This window comes from Protopterus annectens, chromosome 1.part0 (genome assembly GCF_019279795.1).
Source record: "Protopterus annectens isolate FY-2018-M chromosome 1.part0, PAN1.0, whole genome shotgun sequence".
NCBI lineage: Eukaryota > Metazoa > Chordata > Ceratodontiformes > Protopteridae > Protopterus > Protopterus annectens.
Genome location: NC_056725.1, coordinates 1208606048 through 1208628193, shown reverse-complemented (window position 1 = coordinate 1208628193; position 22146 = coordinate 1208606048). Strand labels below are relative to the sequence as shown.

At 38.6% G+C, this 22146-nt stretch overlaps 1 protein-coding gene across 1 annotated transcript in view; it reads left to right on the top strand.

Moving 5' to 3' along the window:
* GPR63 (G protein-coupled receptor 63) overlaps positions 1–22146 on the top strand; it is a 433154-nt gene that overhangs the window by 65882 nt on the left and 345126 nt on the right. The window lies entirely within an intron of this gene.

The window sequence follows — 22146 nt, the reverse complement described above, 5'->3', positions numbered from 1 at the left end:
TGCAACAGTGAATACACTCTAACATCTACATTTATGGTAAGTGTACACAATTGTACTTTTTTTTGCAGTGGGCTTCCCACTGTGCATGGGGCTGTGCTTCCTACACACCCCCATTACTTCTGTTTATTAACCACCAACATTGTCATAGTTATAGGGAAAGTGAATACTCCAAGACTCAGTGAATTTGGACTTGGTGTGTGTAAGTCTGCATTTTCACCAATTCAAACTCGCACTGTTGAGTCGGGAATTAAAAATGGTGGTGATGTGCCCTATCTTAAGTCTCCATTGCATGGCGTGTCTCCTTCCAGCAAGATGTCACCAAGGACATGAATCTTTGGGACCTGAATTGTAGCTCAGCTCTAGCTTGGGTAGACAACAAACTCATAGGCATTCTGTAGTCTGTCTTCATACATAAGTGTTGGCCTATTATTCTTTGAACTTTTATACCCCCCAGTTCTCCTCTAGGGCCTCTTTCCTCATATGAACATTAGTGCCCTGTACAGTGTACAGGATACATATGCAACATGCCCCCACCTCTTCCTGCCTTTCTGAAGGGGCAAACAGTCTTGTATAGTGGTGCAAGGCTCAATATGCTAGCTAGCTTATTGGGAGATTTTTTTATTTTAAAAATGTTCCATTGGTTAGTGGGAAATGAGACTGTAGGGGCCATACAGGCAGTGGGATATGACAGTCATTCCCATGGAGACTTGGAGTTTATCTTTTGACATGTACCTATCTTTTAACCTGTACCCAGCAATTGTTTTCCTTCAAATCCTTTTGTATGTAAATTCTGTTCAGGATCTCTAGATCAGAAGTTTTGGTCACATTAATTTTCATTTTCCATGTGTATGATTTTACTTGGGTATACTACAGGTAGTCACATGCTAGATAACACACCTCCTGTCTGCTTCTTCTGCTACTTGCTTGAAAAACAAGTGCTCAAACTCACACTAGCCCAATCTCCTGCTTATACGTAACCCTCCCATAACCTACCCACTATAACTTGTATAGCCTTACCACAACCTAAACCCTCATCCATTTCCCAATTCAAGTCCTTACTCTCTTACCCTAAGCCTCCCACTCTTCCACCCTAACCCCAAAGTATCCTATTGCTCCCTAAACATAAAACTCCCCCCCTGTTCCCTAAACCTGAAACTTCCCTTCCCACTCCCTAAACCTAAAACTAATTTCCTGCTCCCAAACCCTAAAATCACACTTCCTCCCCACAATTGCTTGCCCAAATTCATATTTGATTTTGAGCTTGGGTGCTGGTGTCTTTAATTACCTCACCATTTTCCTGTATTTTTAATGGTTTCAGCATTTGAGCATTGATCATAATCCTCAGCCTGAGCTGTGTAGCGTATTTTACCACAACCCTCTGAGTTCATGGTATGCATTCTCATTGTAGCAGCACACCCACAACCATAGAGAACCAAAGTAGTCTCTTACCTGGATGACTGGCTCCTACCATCTCTGTCCAGAGACCTACTGGAGCAGCAGTACAGATCTTTGCTACAGTTGTTGCAGTCCTGGTGGGAGTTCACTAAAAGTATGGAAACATTGCAACTTGCATCCCACCCACCCAATAGCTAAACTTCACTGGCCATTCAGTTGACACAGAAGCTTGCAGCACCTTCTTCTGTTGTGGAGGACACATGACATTTTACAAATAGTACACCAGTTGTTGACTGTGTTGTAGGCCAAAACAGCAATGTGCTTAAAATCACTAGGCCTTATGCATGATACCACATGCCATAGTCCACAGGACATTTCAGTGGATGATCATGGTTCACTCATCCCCAACTCTTGAACCCTGTGTTGCAACCAATCAGACTGTCTAAAACATGCAGATTCCACATCTTAAGGAAGGAGGACCTCCCCAGTTGATCCCTTCACTGGATGGCCAATCATCCTCCCTTCATCCCAGTCAATAGTGACTATGGCCGCATATGCCTTGAGATGGGGGCACTAAAGTGGTAGAGAGTCCAAGATAAATGGTCTATATCAGAGGACAACTTGCATGCCAGTGCCTTGATGACGAGTTCATTCCCCCCTTATACTTCAGGTGTTTCAAGATTTTCTTTCATTGTAGTTATTGCATTTCATTCAAACAACACTGGCAGCTGTATGGTACATAACTAGTCAGGGAGTTAAGTCATTAATTTGAGACATCCATGCCCAGAGGTTTCTGATAGAACTTGGAAGTTCATAGATTTGTGTCACTGTCAGGTGAGTCATTATCTACTTATGCTTTACAAATGGTCCCCAAGCCTCACTGTTATTAAAAAAAAAAAAAAAAAAAAAAAAAAAGTTTGTCATACAGGACTCTTGAATGTGACCTCTTTGCATCTCCAACAAATGCAGAATACCTGTGGCGCACGCACTCATTCTGTCACTGTAGGGCCACATCAAAGAAACTCTGATTCATCATGGGTTTTTGAGCCTCCTTTATGCTTTTCTTCCATTATCTTTGATAATGCAAATTGTACTGAAATGCAGGCAAGCCCATGCAGTGTTTATTCTTGTGGCCCTATTTTGGGCAACCCAAATCTGGTTCTCACTTTATCCAGTTGTGTTATTGATAGCAGCTACTGAGATTCCCCTGGAAACTCTTAACTTATCCAGTAGGAAAGGGGCATCCTAACCTCAAATTCCTTTGTCTGGACTGTCTAGTTACAGTGATAGTTAGAGAACAGATATGCTCCAGTAAAGTTCTACACATCTTCATATGTTCAGGAAAAAAAAAATCTAAAACCTTCAGAGATTAAATGGAAAAGGTGTTTTTAATGGACTGTTCAACACTAACAGCTTTATCTGGACCCTGACCTAAAGATGGATGATGATGAGGCCCATTGTGGGAATGGAAGAGGGGCTGAAAACCTGGGAGGGGTTTTCTTACTGAACTACCGTACACCATGTGCTCATAGGTAGATACTAGGCTATCAGTCTGCAGACTATTACAAGCCTAGCCAATAAACAGAGATCAGAATCAAACCTTGTATCTGTGAGGTAAGGACCTTAACCATTAAGTTAACCCTGTTTGGATTGTTATGTCCAATGGCCCTCTGACAACATATCAGTTTTTTATAGTAAATTTCTCTTTTTAACTTTTATTGTTTACATTTCTGCTATTTATCTCAAAACTTTCTTCCCTTAACCTCTCCTCTTCAACTATGCTATGGTTCTCCGGTTACCTCTCCAACAGATTCCAATCCATCAAATGGATTTCCATCTTCTCCCCCTTCCTCCCAGTCCAAATGTGTTTTCCCCAAGGGTCAATCCTTGGACATCTCCTTTTTAATATCTTTACAAATAACCTACACACTTCCAGTCCAAACTCCTTACTAATAAATACACTGATAACTCCACCATTATCTCCTGGTCTGATAACCTTCCCAACTTCCTTGCTCTTACTCAAGATTCCTTCCTTTCAGTCGAAAAATGGCCAACCAATAATCAACTACTTCTCAATCCTAAAAGAACAAAACTTTTACTCTTTCTGCCCAAGTCTCTACAGCAACACAAAAATAACTTCACAATATCTTTTCTTAATAATGCACTTATCTCTGTAGAACCACATACTACCCTTCTTGGTATAATCATAGATGACCAACTAAAGTTTGACATACATATTCAGCAAGCCATCAAAAAAACCCCACCAAAAATGCGGTCTCTTATACAGACATAAAAAATACCTCACTGATACTGCCAAACATTCTCTAGTACAGACTTTCCTTCTCCCAACCTTACTTTATGCAACCCCTATTCTCATCAATATTCAGTCCAATCTATTAGCTAAACTTGAAACCACTTACAACAAAATAGTCAGATTTGCTGCCAACCTTCCCTGTCACTCTCGCCACTTCTTCTTCTTTTGGCTTTTTCCCAGTTAGGGGTTGCCAGAACGGATTACCTGTCCACTCATGATTGGCAGTGGAGTTTTTATAGTGTCGAGTTGCCAGCCCGGCGCCCAACCTTCCATAGAAGGCACACGCAGACACACTCATGCCTAGGGCCAATTTAGTGTGTCCAATCCACCTACAGCATATCTTAGGGATGTGGGAGGAAACCGGAGCACCCAGAGGAAATCCACGCGACCACAGGGAGGACATGCAGACTGTGCACAGAAGGCACCCCAGCAGAGGATCGAACCGGAGAACCTCTTGCTGTAAGGTGACAATGCTCACCGCTGCACCACCGCGGCTGCCCCCATCACTCTCACCACTGTACAGCTTTAAAAAATTTACAATGGCTTGAACTCCATAACCAACTGCTCCTCCTTCCCCAACTCCACTTCACTCACTCTCCCCCTGTCTTGCCCTCATGGACCTTATCACTCCCTACTCTCCTAAGTGTAACTTATGCAGCACAGACCTACACCCCTTAAACATCTACAAGCCTAATAAAAATACTGGCAAGCTTTTATTCAGCCACTTTGTTGTCACTGCCTGGAATAAACTTTCCCTTTCTTTAGGGACAAATGGCAACTTCCTCAACTTCAAAAAATCTTCTAAGGAACCTATTTACTAAATCCTGGACCTGTCCTTGTCCCACTCCCATCTAAACTACTCCCTCTCCTGTTCCCCTTCCCTTTTCAGCTCTTTCACTTTACCACAACTACTCTTTTTAGGTCCTTATGATGTTCTACCTACCATGAATTTCCCTGTGATGATAATTGTTAGATGGAATCTAACTTTTTATATTACATTTTATAAAGTTAATGTATACCATGGCTGTTTGAACCCTCTGTATTACTCCTGTATTCTAACATGTTCATTTATAAATTGTATTTTCTTTTGCTTGTATGTATACATTTGTATGTCAGTATGTATGATGTTTTTGTTTTAGTATTTGTCTATCTGTGGAGCTTTTCTCCTCGGGTCTCTGCTGAAAAACGGCTGTGCAGCCCAGTTGAACCAACCCGGTTAACAAATGTGAAAATAATTAAATAAATTAATTCCCAACTAAATGTAGATAGTGTAACATTTTACTGAGAGTTTAGAAAGTATGTTTCTTGCTGCCTATTGTAGACCGGTTTTGCATTATTTTGTTTAACATTTTATTAGATGCTTTATTGGTTAAAAAATCATAGTTGAGAACAAGTACTTTTTTGTTGTTCTCTTGCTGGACTTTTAAGCTGATCTTATAAGCTTATTTATAAGTAAGGGCATGGCATCTAGGTACAGAGAGGTAATTTTCCCACTGTACTCTGCCCTTATCAGACCAATCATGAAGTACAATGCTTCCTTCGGAATGTATGCGACCAGGCATATGTGGTAACGAGAGTGACCTCAGAGGTTCCTTACAAAAAGAATACAAGGCTTAAGAAAACTGCTTTTTGCAGGGAGATTTAAAGCCCTTTTGCCCTCTACTCAGTCTCCTGTAGATTGCTGAGGGGCGATCTGTGTCTTGCTTACAAGGTGTCCACAAACCCCATACTTATGAATCTCCTACATATTCATAAGTCTAACAGTACCAGAAATACAAGCTCCAGGGACCTGAATTTTGCCTGCGACTTGCACAGAACATGCTGGAGAGACAAATGTGTCCCACAGAGACTACCTTTCCTATGGAAAAGGCTTGCTTTCCAGCCATGTGTTTTGAAGTGCAACCTAGACTAGTGGATGGGGAAAAGGAAATTTACACTGGGCCTGGCACCCATGTCCCTTACGGACAGAGGTAGCTTATAAATGCTTGGACCTCAATGTCCTATTTGGCTGCAGGATATCATTATTTTTTCTGGAAAACTTAGCTCTGCTTAGAAAGGCCCCCTGTGTCATTAGACTAGTGAATTTATATGAATCTACTGTTTTATGTTTCTGAAGAAACTTAGTTTACATGGAAAATATGTCTTTATAAAGTTTATCTTATTGATGAAGGCATGCATGGAAAGTGCAGATTTTTATGTAGGCAACATTATTAATGTAGTATGCATTCTTGTTTGTTGTGTATCTGTGTATTATTTGTTCATGTATGAAAGTAAACATAAACAGATTTCCCCTGTGTGGACTGGGTCTTCATTTTGTGTATATGCGAATTGTGTGAGGTAATCTAGTACTTTGCCAAAAGCTGTCCTTCATTTCTGGCATGTTATAAAGAGCCCTGGCAGATACAACTGGATGTACATAATTTATCTGATTGCCCTGTCTTAATTAAATTGAGCTTGGAGATTACTTGTGGAGTGTCACTATAATATTTGTGTGTGTGTGTGTGTGTGTGTGTGTGTGTGTGTGTGTGTGTGTGTGTGTGTGTGTGTGTGTGTGTGTCTCTATTAATGTATATGTTATCCATTATTTTCAAGATTCCATTCTTTCTAACCACTGTGTTAGTTCTTCACTTCTTGAATCCATATTCTTTCTTTCCACCATTTTAACTGTTTTTAGTTGTATCCTCTTAACTGGTTTAAGCTCCCCCATTTCTTCTAAACATACATACTTTTTCCCTCTTCCCTCAACATCTTTAAATCCTTTACTCTATGCTCTTGCTTTTCATGTCCTTTTCTCTGCGTAGATCCTCTTTTTTACTATTTGCTCCCTACCCCATCATTTTACTTTTCTCACTACTCCTCCCTGTTTACTGTTCCTTTACATTTCACTGCTCAAACTTCTATCTAACTGCTTTGTAGTAAGTTTTAATTTTCTGTCCTATTCTTCCAAAGTGAACTATGTTTCTTAGTTTGTATTGCTTGTCTACAGTTAGTTTTTTTATTGCATGTTACTTAACTATGTTACGGTTGTTTTTTGTGTCTTTTTTGCAACTTTTCTCACTAGGCTGCCAGTGAAAAGGGGTCTTGCACAGTCTATTTGGGCACTCTCCATAAACAAAGGGAAATAAGTAACCATTACGTTTATGTATTTAGTTTTTGTTTATATTATGATTTTTGTTCATATTTTGGAATCTTTTTTACCCGGGTCCTTAATTTAAATGGGTTCTACATAGTAGGGCCACCCTGTTTTAACAATAAGTACATAAGCGAATGAATGATTAAATAGGTACAGTATGCATTACTGAATAATACAGATATTTATCCATTCTCTGGTTTATTTTAACAGTACTGTGAAAGAATAGCTGAAAGTGAAAAACTAAAGAATTTATTTGCTATTCGTCTGCTGATTATTTTATGTTGACTTGCTTACTAAGTTAACGTTTCATACATGAAACTTGCTCATTTAGCTTGCATTTATATATCTAACTTGCTTGCTGACATGTATTGTATCCAATGTAATGTACATATATATCACTAAGGCAGCAGTCAGTAACATTTACATGTCTTGGATGGAAATGTTCCATTATCTAAAACTAGTATAGTTTACAAACAGCATTCATCTGACAGTTTTGATTACAATAGAGAGTCAGTTATCCAAACTAATTGGGACCTAGGGTAGTTCGGATAATCAAGCTGTTCGGATAATTACACATATAATTAAACTGGATAAAAAAAATCTAAAATCTTTTTTTCTGCATGCAGGGAATACTCTTTTCAACCATATAGCAATGCTAGTGGATAATAAAGAATATTTTTCACACATGAGCAGGCTTCAACTCAAAAAACACACACAAGCAAACACGTATACTGTTTACATATTCAGGCTTTATGATTTTTTCCTACCTAAAAACTTTGGAAGGTTGCGCTTGTATAATCGACTCTTTACTGTAACTGGATTTTTACATGGTTCATAAATATGATAAAAATTCCACCTGCAGGTGAGAGTGTCCAAGGAGGGAAGGATAATGACATAGGTGACAGAAGAGTGATTTAGATGTGATCACTACAAAACAGTTGTAGTAAAACATGCATTACATTTATTAAACTCTTCATTGGACAGCTGTGTTTTTTTTTTTTTTTTTTACTTTATCTGATTAAGTAGTTCTTGTACTGATAGTGCTGTCACAAGATGGCCTGCCTCTTGTGATGCAGATGTGTAGATAACAAATACCTGCTGTGTGTTTCCTTAAATATAATTCACTGAGAGAGCCGAGGGTTAGTTTATTTGGAGCACTGCTAACTTGGGTAGCACAACTGTTTTTTATTCTCTAGGTTATTCAGCTTTCTGTTGCCGTTGACATATGACTGTACATTTTCAGTAATTAAAAGACACACTGAAGAAAACTTTTTTTTCTTTAGCATTTACACAAAGTTCTGCTTTTTAAGTCAGTGTGGTGTCACTGAAATTAATCCAGATAGCCAACCTGAACTGGACAATATTTTTTTCTTTAAAAGGAACAACAGAGTGTTTGCTACATAAATGAAACTGATGGGTGGTTTTGCTGCAGACTCTTAATTCAGAACATTGTCTGCTATGTTAGCTATTTTTTCAGGGCATTTGCATTTTGTCATTTAGGCCTTAAAGTTGAAGTCAGGAACTGGTTTTAGATTTTGTTTTTCTCCTTGCTAAATAGTAGTAGTAGTACAGACATTTGAATCTCTGTAGAGCATTTCTATATAACCAGACGTTAAATGCATGTTAATGTCATCTTCTTTCCATCCACTGTTCTTTTGCAACTGGTAAGTTCTGGGGAATCGGGAGGCTCATAAATGAGCAGGGTGAGTTCTGTGGTTGTCTTTGACTCATTCATAGATTAGATTCATAAATATTCAAGATCAATAAGTCTATCAACAGTTCATGCCTTGACATTACTATCCCTCATGTGCCACACCTTTCTCGAGGAGGGTCATACCATTCAATCCTGGAATAATCTGTCACTACCCATCCAATCATCTAGGTTACATTTAAAGGAAGATAGTGAGGCACTGCTTAACATGCAGGGGTTTGAGAGGTGCTGGGTTGTAAACCTCCTCCAGTGTATTTTATTTATTTATTAATGAAGATTTAGGTCCTTGCTTCTAGAATTGATGAAGATATTGGACTTGCAGAGATACAAGAGGTTCTGGACATCCAGGTCTCTAATGACATAGTAAATGAAGCAAAGCTCTGTCCTCAGAAGTCACTGAGTAAAGAGATAGATAGAGCTTCCAATCTGTGTTGCTATCACCTGGACTTTAGGCCTGTGATATTGTTTGGTTAGGAACCTTTTGAGTTTTTCTAATTGCTTGATGTGTTTAGTGAAATATTTCCCAAAGGGGAAGTGTACTGAATAATTTGTCAGATCAATGTTAACTATAAGGAAGTGATGGTCTCTTTAGACCTTGATGGTATTTCTTTGGTAATTTAGTTGTGCTAAACAAAATGATTTCTGTTGTCACATGGTGGTAAAAAGAGAGGGAGTTATGGCTCCAAGTTTCTAGGTCCCTGACTTCATTTTGCAGCAGTATGGTTTCTATGCAGTATGATGAGGGGGAGTTGCCTACCAAAAGTAATGATTGTAAGAATTGATAGGACTGTACTTTACTGGAATTAACTGGAAATGACTTAAATGAGACTGGAATGAATGTCTTTATCTGTTGATTACCCAAACTTGTGCTGAACAGGTGCCAGTCTCTCCTTCATAGGCCAAGTCTTTTAGTACTTTCACAATAGTCTGCATACACTGTAGTTCAGTTAACAATGCTTTATTAGATGTTAATAATATCTGAATACTGTCTTTAATAACAGTGCTGATATTAGGATTCTCCTGAATAATGTCAACTGAAACAGTCTTTTCCTCCTGAATAGCATGGCTAGTTGACCTGACTTCTGTACTCAAGTTCGTGTCTGTACTGTAAAGGCCCTTTTACATATCGGTCCAAAAGCTAACTTACTGACTTACCTGTCTGTGTCTGAAATATATCCTAATAGTACCAAAACTGTATTTTTTTACATTACTCTTCAGCCTTTGTTTCCAAGCCTTGCCTTGGCATGTGCCTCACAGGCTGTTCTTATCTAGCATTCCATTGCAAGTACACACATCTTTTTCTTTAGAAAGGAACAGTCTCTATTTCTGCACATCTCATGCTTAGCCAGCAAGATTATAATTTCCCTTGTACTGAACTGTCTTTCCCTGAACTGTATGCATAAATGAAACACAAGTCTGACCTTATATTTGTAGGCCTATTCTACCATTTATTCTTCCTTATGCCTAAGAGTTACTTTAAAGTGAAAGCCCTCAGTCTAACAATGATACTGCACTTTTTAGCATTTAATTTGTTACCCCCAGTTTGTAGTGTTCTAGAACATGTTCGCCAGAGGTCTTAGCTCTCTGATTGGAGATCTGAGAAGAAAATGCCAAAAAGAGGAGGCTACAACAACTAGACCTGAGGGATGCTGCTGGTCATTTTCGTACTTTCTGATGAGGTGCCTACAACTTGCAAGGTGTGAATTCTGTATTTCAGTCAGTTTGCAGTTGATCTTACCACAAGCCAATTTTAAAGCATTTAGCTTTTGTGCAACACCAGCTTCTGGAATAATAGTGTTGAAGGCCTAGGCTAGATTAAGATATGCAGTGTATACTACATGGGACTATCTACAGCCTCTGTAACCATTTCTTAAGCTCAGTAGTCAGGGTCTGTACTTCAGAAAGCCAAAGTGGGGGGGGGGGGGGTTCAAGTCTAATAAGATTCTTGATATATAGTAGTTTATGAGGTGGGTTATAATATGTTTCATGACTTGGTTGTAAGTCTGCCTTTATGTAGGGAAATCACCACTGCAGTACGCCACTCATTAGGAGCAAAACAAGTATCTAAACTTGGGTTTAATGATTTAAAGAGTGAATCTGCAAGGCCATGTGTAACCCTATTAATTAAGCATTTAGGTATTTTGTCAGGTTCCTTGGAGGAAATATTTATGGTCTTAGTTAGCACTTGCAGTAAAATAATCTCTTGGGATAATTGTGTGAGTAAGTAATTCAGATATTTCAGGACTTTAATGGCTTTAAATAAAAATTTGGGGGGTGAAATTGGCACTAAATTTGTTTGCCGATATTCTTGCAATGACTTTTGAGTCAGAGTGGGAAGTGATATGAATAAGTTCAGAGCAATTAATTTGATTGTTTTTGGCTTCAGAGGTTAGCCTAAGTTCATGAGGTCCTTTAGTGGACCTGGTAAAGATGTCCTTCCATATCACTATTGCAGTATTCTTACTAAAGGGATTCCCTGCCAAGGGTAGCCAAAAATGTGGCCAGTATACCAAATCCTTAGGATTTTATAGATGTTGTACTTCACGCACATGCTCCCCGCTAAAGGTGTAGGGCATAAAGCTGACTTACGGACGTACATAACTCAGAACTTTGCTGTCAATCCGAACCCCATCATTGATTGGTCTGAATGCTCCTACTACTGTGCTGGTTACCAAGCTGTGTTTCAGGTAATTGCCTCATTGGGGGGGTTCTTATTTTCTTCCTTTTTCAGTTCTGGGGGTCCTCTGGCCTGGAAGGTGGCCTATCCTTTTCTTGGAAGGGAATGATGCTCTTCGTGTTTCACTGTTGCAGTCATTACATTTGGGTAATCTTGCTGGCAGGTTGCCCTCAGTCGGCCTGAATTCCAAAGTCCTGGGTCCTGCGTCATCTGCTGTTGCCCCTTCCTTGACGTCAGGTCATCAGGGGTATAAAAGATGCATCCGACGCCATTTTCTTCAGTCTTTCTTGCTGCGCGGTGCCCGAAGCAGAAGCAGTTCGCAAGTGCTGGTTGGCCGACTCCTGAGATTTTCATGTTCGAGTTTCAGATCCGAAGTCTTCAATAAAGCTAAGTACCCCATTGGGGAAACTTTTTTTCTTGCTCCAGACTGATGTCAGAAAAAGTAAATAATTGTATTTCTTGTGGAAAGCAAATACCTCATAAGGATTTTCATTCTTGCTGTATTCCTTGCCTAGCCAGTTTCTGGTTGTTGGTTTTGTGCTAGATTTAACCAACGCACTATTAAGCGTCAGTATGATTTTGCTTTAAACTATTTTGGACGCCACTTTAATTATACAGAAATGTCATCGGATAGCCATCCGACTACCGGAGTTCACAAAAAACGCAAAGAAAAGGAGAGAGATAGACTACCGAGGCCCAAAACTGACAAAGCTTCTCCTAGGCCAGTCGCCGGTTCTCAGTGAGGTGCTTTTGCAGCTCCTGACGCCCGCTACTTTAGAGTAGCAGGCCGCTACCGACTCCCACGTGGAGTCGGCCATGCCACTGGAAACTCAAGGTATTGGAGCCTCAGATACTATTCCTTCAGATGGGTCCGGAGCCGCTGAGCAGGCACTGGCTTCTGAGGGTGTATTCAGACCTAAACATCTTTACATTAAACCAACTTCAGCTTCAAAGGCAAAGACTAAAGCACCTTCTAAAGCAAAGAAACAAACTCAAGAGTCACGTGGTCAGGCCTCTATGCTCAAAAAACAGATGCTCAAAATGGCCGAAGACTTGATTACCTTGATCAGGGGTTCCCATCCCCCTACTGAGGCCTAGGCCAGAGACTGACTATGAATCTTCAGATCAGGTTTCCATTTCTTCTGGTTCCTCTTCTGATCAGGAATATTCTCTTCCCCCCTATGAGGATTCTGATGCTGAAGAATCTATACCTTCAGCTTCTCCTCCAGAGGACTATTCTTTTGGGGAAACATTGCATACCATGAGGGAGCATTTCCACTGGGAGAGCCAAGATTTTTCAGAATCTAAAAAGAGGCTCAGGGATTTTCTTTTACTACCTCAACACAGGCCACTAGCCATTCCACCTGTGTTAGACATTGTAGATGATGTGTTTTAGGAGTCTAGTCTTACCCCCGACTCCTTACCTCCAGCTCCTGTTAAGCCTGACAGATATTACAGGGTTCCTGACTCTCATAAATTCCTTTAAAAAAAAACCTGCTGCAGACCCAGAAACTATTTCATAGGGTCCCAAAGGAGTTGAGGCTTCCGCTGCAAAAAACCCCACCCCCTCTGACAGAGATTCTAGGGCACTGGATAGATGGGGAAAAAGGTATACACATCTGCTACCTTGGCTATAACGGCTTTAAACTGTCAGTTTCATATGCTCAAATATCAGCAACATGTCATGGCATTGCTTAAACAGAAAATGTTGTTAAACCCTGAATGTGCAGAAAACAAGGAAATGCAGGATTTATTGCATGCAGCTGAACAAGTTGGAAAGCATACTTTGCATTTTTTTTTCCTCCAATTCCTTTTTATTAGGGTTATATCAAAACAAAATGAAAACAGGAAAACGATTTAAAAGAGAATAAACAATAACACACAGCATACAGACCTACAGACATATTACCTATATACAATTCTCATCTATATCAAACTATGCAGCATACAGAGTTATGAATTACAATCATGCCAGAATGTGTTCAGATATCAGTTTCCAAGTGTCCTTCTGGGTCCTTTTATTCCTCATGGAATACCATAAATATTTGTGCCAAAAGCTGTTTACTAGCTGTTTGCTTGAAACCATCCCATGTTATTATGGACCTGTCTTTCCAATTTAGTGTGATGTAATATTTTATTAGCATAAATGTTGTTACTAGGATGTGCAAGTGATTATTCTTCATTCCTATAGGAGGTATGTGTAGGAGAGCAAATTTCCAGGATAAGGTTGATTTTTCATATCCCATTTTCTCTAATACTCTTAAGGCACACCAGAGTTTGTATGTGCATTTACAACTCCAAAATATATGTATAATATCAGCTTCTTTGGAGGGGCAGAATTGGCAAAAAGGTGGGAGTTCTTTGTACATTTTATTTAATATTGAGGGCGTAAAATATGCATTGTTTAGGATCATAAGTTGAGTATATCTGAGCTTCTGAAGGAGAATGTCTTTGGAGAATTTCTGAATTGCCTGTGCAATTATATTGGAGGTAATTGTAGGATCTTGTTTTGTCCAGTAATTGGAATGAATGGCTTCTTTCGTGTGTCTAAGTGAGATAATGAATTTATAGGTATTTGAAATCATTTTTTTTTCCGTGACATCATATCCCAAAGTGTTCTACATGCATCTATATGTTGATCTGGGATGTCAGTATCCTTCCAAAATCTGTAACATACTTCTTTCAGTTGTCTTATCATAATTGTATATTTAAACGGGAGATTAAGTTTGTTTCTAATATTAGTTACAGATTCCTGCCTAAGTAGATAAATGTCTAAAACTGTTTTTTCTTTCAATAGTGGGTATGAATTCAGGTCAATTATCTTTTCATTTAGTTGAATATTGGGGTTAAGGTGTAAAGGTTGGAAAGTATAAAAAGCAGTTAATAGATTTAGTGATTTGAAGAGATTTTGAGTTATTTTAATTTGTTCCCATAAGTCGTTTTGTAATTTGTATCTTCTTCTGGACATTCCCTTTAGAAATGGGAGGGCCTTGGGATTAAATTGTAATGTTTTAACATAGTTGTGATATAATTTCATCCAAGTTGGGCACCACATATTGGTTTGTTCCCTGTAATTTGCAATATTGATTAATCTACTACCTTTGGTAATTTCATAATACAGTTTAAAGTCGGGCAAGCCCACCCCCCCCCTTTGTCCTTTGGATATATAAGTTTTTGATAACTTATCCTACTAGGTCTTGGATGCCAGACGAATTTTGAGAGGGTTGATTGGTTGATGTTAAAGACTTTATTGTGAATCAGTGTATTGGTTGCGTTAAATATAAAAAGTATTCTGGGGAGGATATTCATTTTAATGATGGCTACTCTAGAGAGAAGGGGGAGTTTCAATTGTGTCCATCTTACCAAGTCTTTTTGTATGGTGTCCCATGTTTTAATCACATTGTCCTGATAGTAATTATGTGCATCGGTATAGAATGCTATTCCTAGGTATTGTATGTGGTCACTGACTTTAATATTAGGTATAGTACCTTCAGTTGGGTATTGTGCGTAGTTATTAATCGGGAATATTGTTGTCTTATCCAAGTTTACCTTATAGTTCGCGAATTTAGAAAATATTTCTATTGAGTTATTGATTTTGAAAAGATCTGTGTTGGGAAGAGAATAATATATATTTGTCGTCTGCGTATGCTGACAGTGAAATCTCAGTGTTAAAAGGACCGGTATATTATGATATTTTCTTTGTTTTATTAGTAAAAATAAGGGCTCAATATATAGATTGAATAGGAAAGGTGATGAGGGGCAGCCTTGTCTAATCCCATTGTTAATTATTATTTTTTTGGAGCTAAGTTTGTTAATTTGTAGAGTGGTATATGCTTTGTTGTGTAAAGTGTTTATATAGTGAATAAACTGTGTAGGAAAGTTACATTTTTGCAGAATCAAGGTCAGAAATGACTTATTGATTCTATCAAATGCTTTAGAAGCATCTATAGCTAAGGTGTAGATAGGTGTTTGTTTCATTAGGGATAAAGATATCATTGCTTCAAGAGTTAGAGTTTGATTGACTGTTTGCCTCTGATTGATAAACCCGGATTGTTCTGGGGAAATAATTTTTGTAATTATTGTCTTAGTTCTGTTAGCCAAAATTGCTGCCATAATTCTCATATCCAAATTAATAATAGAAATGGGCCTATAATTATTAGGGTTGGTCGTGTCCTTGTTAGGTTTAGGTATTAATATGGTTCTGGATGCATTTAGGTGCGGATCAGAAATACCCTCTTGTATTATGTGATTATATAGGGGATGTAGTATGATTGACATCTTAGAACTAAAGCATTTGTAGAACTCGGCTGAGAAACCATCAGGACCCGGTGCCTTATTATTTTTGAGGTTATTAATTGTTGTTTTGATGTCCACTTGTGTAAGTTCAGCTGATAAAGAAGTTTGTTGTTGTACCTCTAATCTGGGAAAGTTTAATCCATTAATGAATAGAAGTAAATCCTGTTCATTGAATGTTTTGGGGGTAGGGTTGTACACTTCTTCATATATTCTCTCGAAGACCTTAATTATATCTTGTGAGTTAGAATAACTGTTTTGCTGAAAAATAAGTTCCGAGATATGTGGATTAGGTTTATGTTGATTCAACAGCCTTGCCAAGAATCTAGAGGGGAGTTGGGCCCACTGTGAGTAATTGGCTAGGTTTTTTATTTCTTGAAATGATAGGTTTTCTGCTTGTAGAGCTAATAACTTAGCCTGTAGTTGATTAATGGAGTTCTCTACCTCCACGGAATAAAGCTGCTGCAACCTAAGCTCAAGTTTAGATATTTCAACCTTGATACTTTTTTCTTTGGCGAAAATATTTTTCTTATAGAAAGCATATTTATTGATTAACATCCCTCTAATTAATACCTTGGTGGTACCCCAAGTTATATCGAAACGGAAAGGTGTTATCCACCATGGATAAAATGCATTGGTCCAGTAAGAAGTCAATTTCTTTTCTAATATCGGGTTTTTCTAAAAGGTTAGGGTTCAAGTGCCAGAATCTATTATAGTTTTGCCGGGCGCTGAAATGTGCCCAATCTATTGTAAGGGTGAATTTCGAGTGGTCCGATAGAGATCTAGGTTCTGTGTCTAGTGAAAGTTCAAATTGTAAAAAGGTGTCCGAGACTAAGAAGAAATCCAGTCTGGACCAAGTTTTATGACACTGTGAAAAGAAGGTAAAACCTTTATTATTTGTGTGAGGGACGGTAATGAGGTGTGTGTCGCTTAGTCTAAAATCATTTTTAATTTCGAAAAGGGCAGTAGTGGCCTGTAGGTTGAATTTAGCTTTGTTGTTTGTTCTATCCATATTTGGGTCTTGAATAGAGTTCCAGTCCTCCCCTAGGATGTAGTAGTGCTCTGGGAAAGAGTTTATTAAGTTATAGATGCCCATAATAAATTTGTGTTGGGAGGAGCATGGGGCATATACATTTACTATCAAGATTGGTTTGTCTACTTTGTCAATTTTGGTTATAAAATAACACCATCTGCCTTCTGGATCTGAATCTTGTCTTAAAATATTGTATTGGAACGAATTTTTTATAATGATGGCAACTCCTGCTTTATTGGTATTATTGCCTGCTGCTATAATGGATTTGATCCATTTTTTATTTGCCGTGTGAACCCACTGCTCCTTTAGTAAGTGTGTTTCTTGTATCATTATAAAGTCTAGATTGGATTTATAGACAAGATGCATGAAAAGTTTTTTCTTATTTTCTGTTTGTAAACATTTAACATTCCATGAGGCTAACTTCAGCATCTTTTCTTTAGTATCTGAATCCAAAACCGGTAGCTATGTGCTGTATTGTTAAATAACAACATCACTGCAGGACCCCGAACACATACATAAATTTTTAGACATAGATGAGAAACTCTTCCAGCCTTATCCCAGTGCCTAACCACTACCTCTGTCATCCTGGAAGAGATTGGGATACCAGTTCTTATTAGAAGCACAGTTGTTAGGTAGAAAAAATAGAAACTCATTTTAGGGTTTAGCCATGAGGTATCCCCCTTCCTCCAGTATCCCATTTCGTTAAACCAATACCAGCAGAGCATAGAAACCTACTCTATCCCTAGTACCGTAGCTTGAAACATCATACAGAGCACACATTAAAGGTAAAGTGAGAAAATTGCTAGGTTACCTATATAATTACATTTAACTAGAAAGCAATGAAGCCTGTAGTCTAATAAGCCCTTATTTTATCTAGATCTCCTCTATCAGAATCTGTATTCATAAAGGGTTTGAACATTACTAAAATATTTTGAAGCAACATATTTTCAACAAAACTGCACAAACAACATTTTTTTTAGGCTTATACTATAAACAAATCTGAATGTCCAACTGGTTATGTCCATAATCCAAAAATTCCTCTCTTACAGGTCTATGTAGAAAACGCTTTTGTTTTTTAAGCTGGATAAACAGTGACTAAGGTGCAAATGAACATAAGATCCACCTATATTATGAAATTCCACTGTTTGCCCTTTAAACAGTACAGCGTTATATGTATTAAACCCTTCTATTTCTTCTGAATCCTATCATATTTTACAGTCACCAGGTAGTTGTTAAAGTACCTTTGTATTGTGAGGAAAAAAAAAAAAAAAAAAAAAAAGGAAAGCATACTTTGCAATGTGGTTTTGATTCTTTGGAGGCCTCTTGCAGGGCCACAGTTACGGGTTCTGTAATTAGGAGGCATGCTTGGTTAAAGGAACAAAATCTGCCCGATCATGTCAAAGTTAAATTATTAGATGCACCTTTACAGCATGCTACTTTATTTGGTGGTAAGGCAGAAGAGGTGTTAAAGAAAATGGAGGACAAAGCTAAATTTATGCAAACTGTCAAAGGTTTTTTACAAGTACAGCCACCTTGGGTTAAGTAGACACTGGCAAACAAAGAACTTGTCCTTTCCTGTGTCAGACAGACCTCAAAGGGGCAGACCCAGACGCCCTAGAGGCAGACCCCAGGCGCAAGGTTCATACAGGTCAAAGCAATGGGGTGCCTCTACCTCCAAAGTTGGAGAAGACAAATCTCAACCATACAGGAAACAGTCCCAGTGATTTCCCCCTGCCTGCACCAAACACTTATCTCCTGGCAGCACCCTTAGGGGGAAAATTAGCACTTTTTTCTCAAAATTGGCACATCCTAACCCACGACAAGTGGGTTCTAAATATAATGTCACAAGGCTACAAGTTCCATTTCCATACCCTGCCAAAGGCAAACGGCTGGCCAGATCTGCCAACAAATCAATGGGCAGAGGCACAAAAACAAGTCTCATCCCTCATGGACATGGGGGCCATTCAACAAGTACCAGAGCAAGAGCAGGGACAAAGATTTTACTCAAGACTGTTCTTGGTACCCAGAAAGGACAAGGCCTGGAGGCTAATACTGGACATATCTATTCTGAGCACATTCCTGGATATACCAAAATTCAAGATGTTGACTTTGCAGCAGCTTCTGCCCATGCTGGGCAAGAACGCTTGGCTTGTGACTTTAGACCTAAAAGAGGCATACCTGCATGTCCCAGTCAGACAAATATGCAGAAGATACCTCAGATTCAAGGCTGGCTCAATGCATTACCAATTCTCTGCACTGCCCTTTGGCTTATCTACTGCTCCCAGGGTCTTTACAAAGTGCCTGGCACCAGTAATTGCATTTTGCAGACAAAGAGGAATACAAATATATCCTTACTTGGACGACTGTGTAATTCAAGCAGAGAACAAGGACATTCTTCTACAGCATCTGGCATTTGTGAAAATACTTCTAACATGTCTAGGGTTTACAGTCAACAAAAATAAATCAAAACTAGTACCCTCTCAAGAGGTCATATTCCTGGGTGCAAGCTTAAATACAACTGCCCAGATGGCTTATCTCATGCCAGACAAACAAAGGCAACTGACTACCTATTTCAAAATGTTGGCAACAAAGGCCCAGTTATCTGCAAGAAAAATTCTGCAGGCTTTGGGCTTCATGGCATCCTGCATCCTACTAATTCCATATGCAAGACTGCATATGAGGAAACTACAATGGCACCGAAAAAGTGTTTGGACTCAACATTGCCACAGCCTGGAAACTATGATTACTCTCATTCCCTGCCTGCAACAGGAGTTTTGATGGTGGGCAAAGGCTTGTCACCAAATCAAGGGACAGCCATTCACATTACCCCCAGCCAGGCAGACACTAACAACGGATGCATCAGATTATGCCTGGGCGGCCCACATGGCAGGAAGATGCATTCAAGGCACATGGGCCTCAAACCAAATGCATCTACATATCAATCAAAAAGAGATGCTAGCTGTTCAAAATGCCCTGACAGCCTTCAAGGACCTACTTCATCCAGGACAACTACTGATAGACAGACGACACCACGGTCATGTGGTATATAAACAAGCAGAGGGGCACACATTCTTACCCCCTTTGCAGATTAGCCATGACTTTGTGGGACACAGCATTGACTTAGCAAGTACATCTTCAGGTACAATTCCTGCCAGGAAGGAAAAATACTCTGGCAGATGAACTAAGCAGAAACCTCATGGATCTCCACTAGTGGTAGCTGAATCCACAAGTCTTCAGCATGATAAGGAAATGGGGATGCCCGGACATAGATCTATTTGACTCCCCTCACAACTACCAACTAAAAAGATTCTGCACAAGGATTTATCACATACAAGCTTGGAAAGTGGATGCCCTATCAGTATATGCCTTTCCCCCACTGCCTCTCCTCCCCAAGGTACTCCTAAAGGTCAGACAGGAGAAGCCAAAGATGATACTAATTGCCCCGGACTGGCCCCGCCAGTACTGGTACCCAGTACTAAGGAACTTGTCTCAATGCCCAGCTTGGACCTTACCTCAAATACCTCATCTACTGTCCCAGCAAAACAATCAGATCCTGCACAGCCAAATCAGGACTTTAAACCTGGCAGCATGGCGGATAATGTAATCATACAAAACACACCTCTCAGTAAAGCTGTGATGGATGTCATTTTGGAAGCCAGAAGGCCTAGTGCTAGAAAATATTACGCTGGAAAATGGAAGAGATTCTGTGCTTGGAACCAGGCACAAGGAACTGATACAGCTGTGCCAAATATTCCTCAGATTTTGCAATACTTAACTGAGATGCTGGACAAAGGCCTATCTTTTTCATTTATTAAAATTCATGCTTCTGCCATTTCGGCTCATTACAATACAGAGCCACCAATCTTTTCTCATCCCTTATTAAAGCAGTACCTCAGAGGAGCCAAAAATTTAAGGCCTCCAAGGAGATCACCAATGCCTGCATGGGACCTCAACTATGTCTTGGAAAAACTCACCCTGCCTTCCTTTGAGCCAGCTGCTACTGCTGATATAAAGTTTTTATCTTGGAAAACAGCTCTGCTCCTAGCAATAACATCTGCAAGACGAGTTTCAGAGCTACAGCACTCTTGGCTGTGGAACCTTTTATCATTTTTTATGCAGACAGGGTCTCTCTGAGGACAAACCCAACATTTATGCCTAAGGTGGTGTCCAGTGTGGCTCTTAACCAAACTATTAATCTGCCAACTTTGTATCTAAATCCACAGAACAAGGGGGAGAGAATTCTGCATTCTTTGGACATTCACAAACAGCTTAGATTCTACTTGGACAGAACCAAAGTTTTCAGAAAGACAGAGCAATTATTAGTGGCATATGCTGCAGGATCACAAGGAAAGGCTATCTCAAAGCAGACTTATTTCAAAGTGATAGGCCACTGCATTTGTTTCTGCTACTTACACCATGGTAAGCCAGTGCCCAAGGGCATGAGTACCAACCAAGGACATTTTAGAGGCTGCCACTTGAGTTCAGTGCACACCTTTACAAAGTACTATCATCTGCCACTCTACTCTAAATCCAGGGCAAGCTTTGCCACTGCAGTTCTGCAGGGCCTCATAGCCACTCCTAATGCTGTTTAGCTCCAGCCTCCCAACCATAGCTTTGGGACTCTACCTAAATGTAATGACTGCAACAGTGAAACACAAAGAACGTAGTACAGTTGTGTACACTTGCCATAAGTGTAGATGTTCGAGTGTATTCACTGTTGCACTCCAGGTTACCCACCATCCCCCTTTCTTCTGATGGAACCTATCTTTCCTTCTTTGATTTATACAACCTATGTGGTGTATTTGCTTGTAGAGGAAGATTAAAGTTTATATTGGTGCATGTATTTATATATATATATCTATATATATATATATATATATATACATATATATATATATATATATATATATATATATATATATATATATATATATATATATATATATATATATATATATATATATATATATATATATATATATATGTATGTGTATATATATATATATGTATGTATATATATATATATATGTATGTGTATATGTATGTATATATGTATGTGTATATATATATATATGTATGTGTATATGTATGTATATATATGTATGTATATATGTATATATATATATATATATATATATATATATATATATATATATATATATATATATATATATATATATATATATATATATATATATATATATATATATATATATATATATATATATATATATATATATATATATATATATATATATATATATGTATGTATATATATATCTGTATATATATTATATGTATGTATGTATATATATATATGTATATATATATATATGTATGTATATATATATATATATATATATATATATATATATATATATATATCTATATATAATTTTGGCCTCTTTTTTAGGGGGCACCTGACATCTGGGGCAAGAAAAACTAAAGAAAATGGCGTCGGCCGCATCTTTTAATACCCTTGACGACCTGACGTCAGGGAAGGGGAGACAGCAGCCGATGCAGGACCCAGGACTTTGGAATTCAGGCCGACTGAGAGCAACCTGCCAGCAGGATTACCCAAATGTAATGA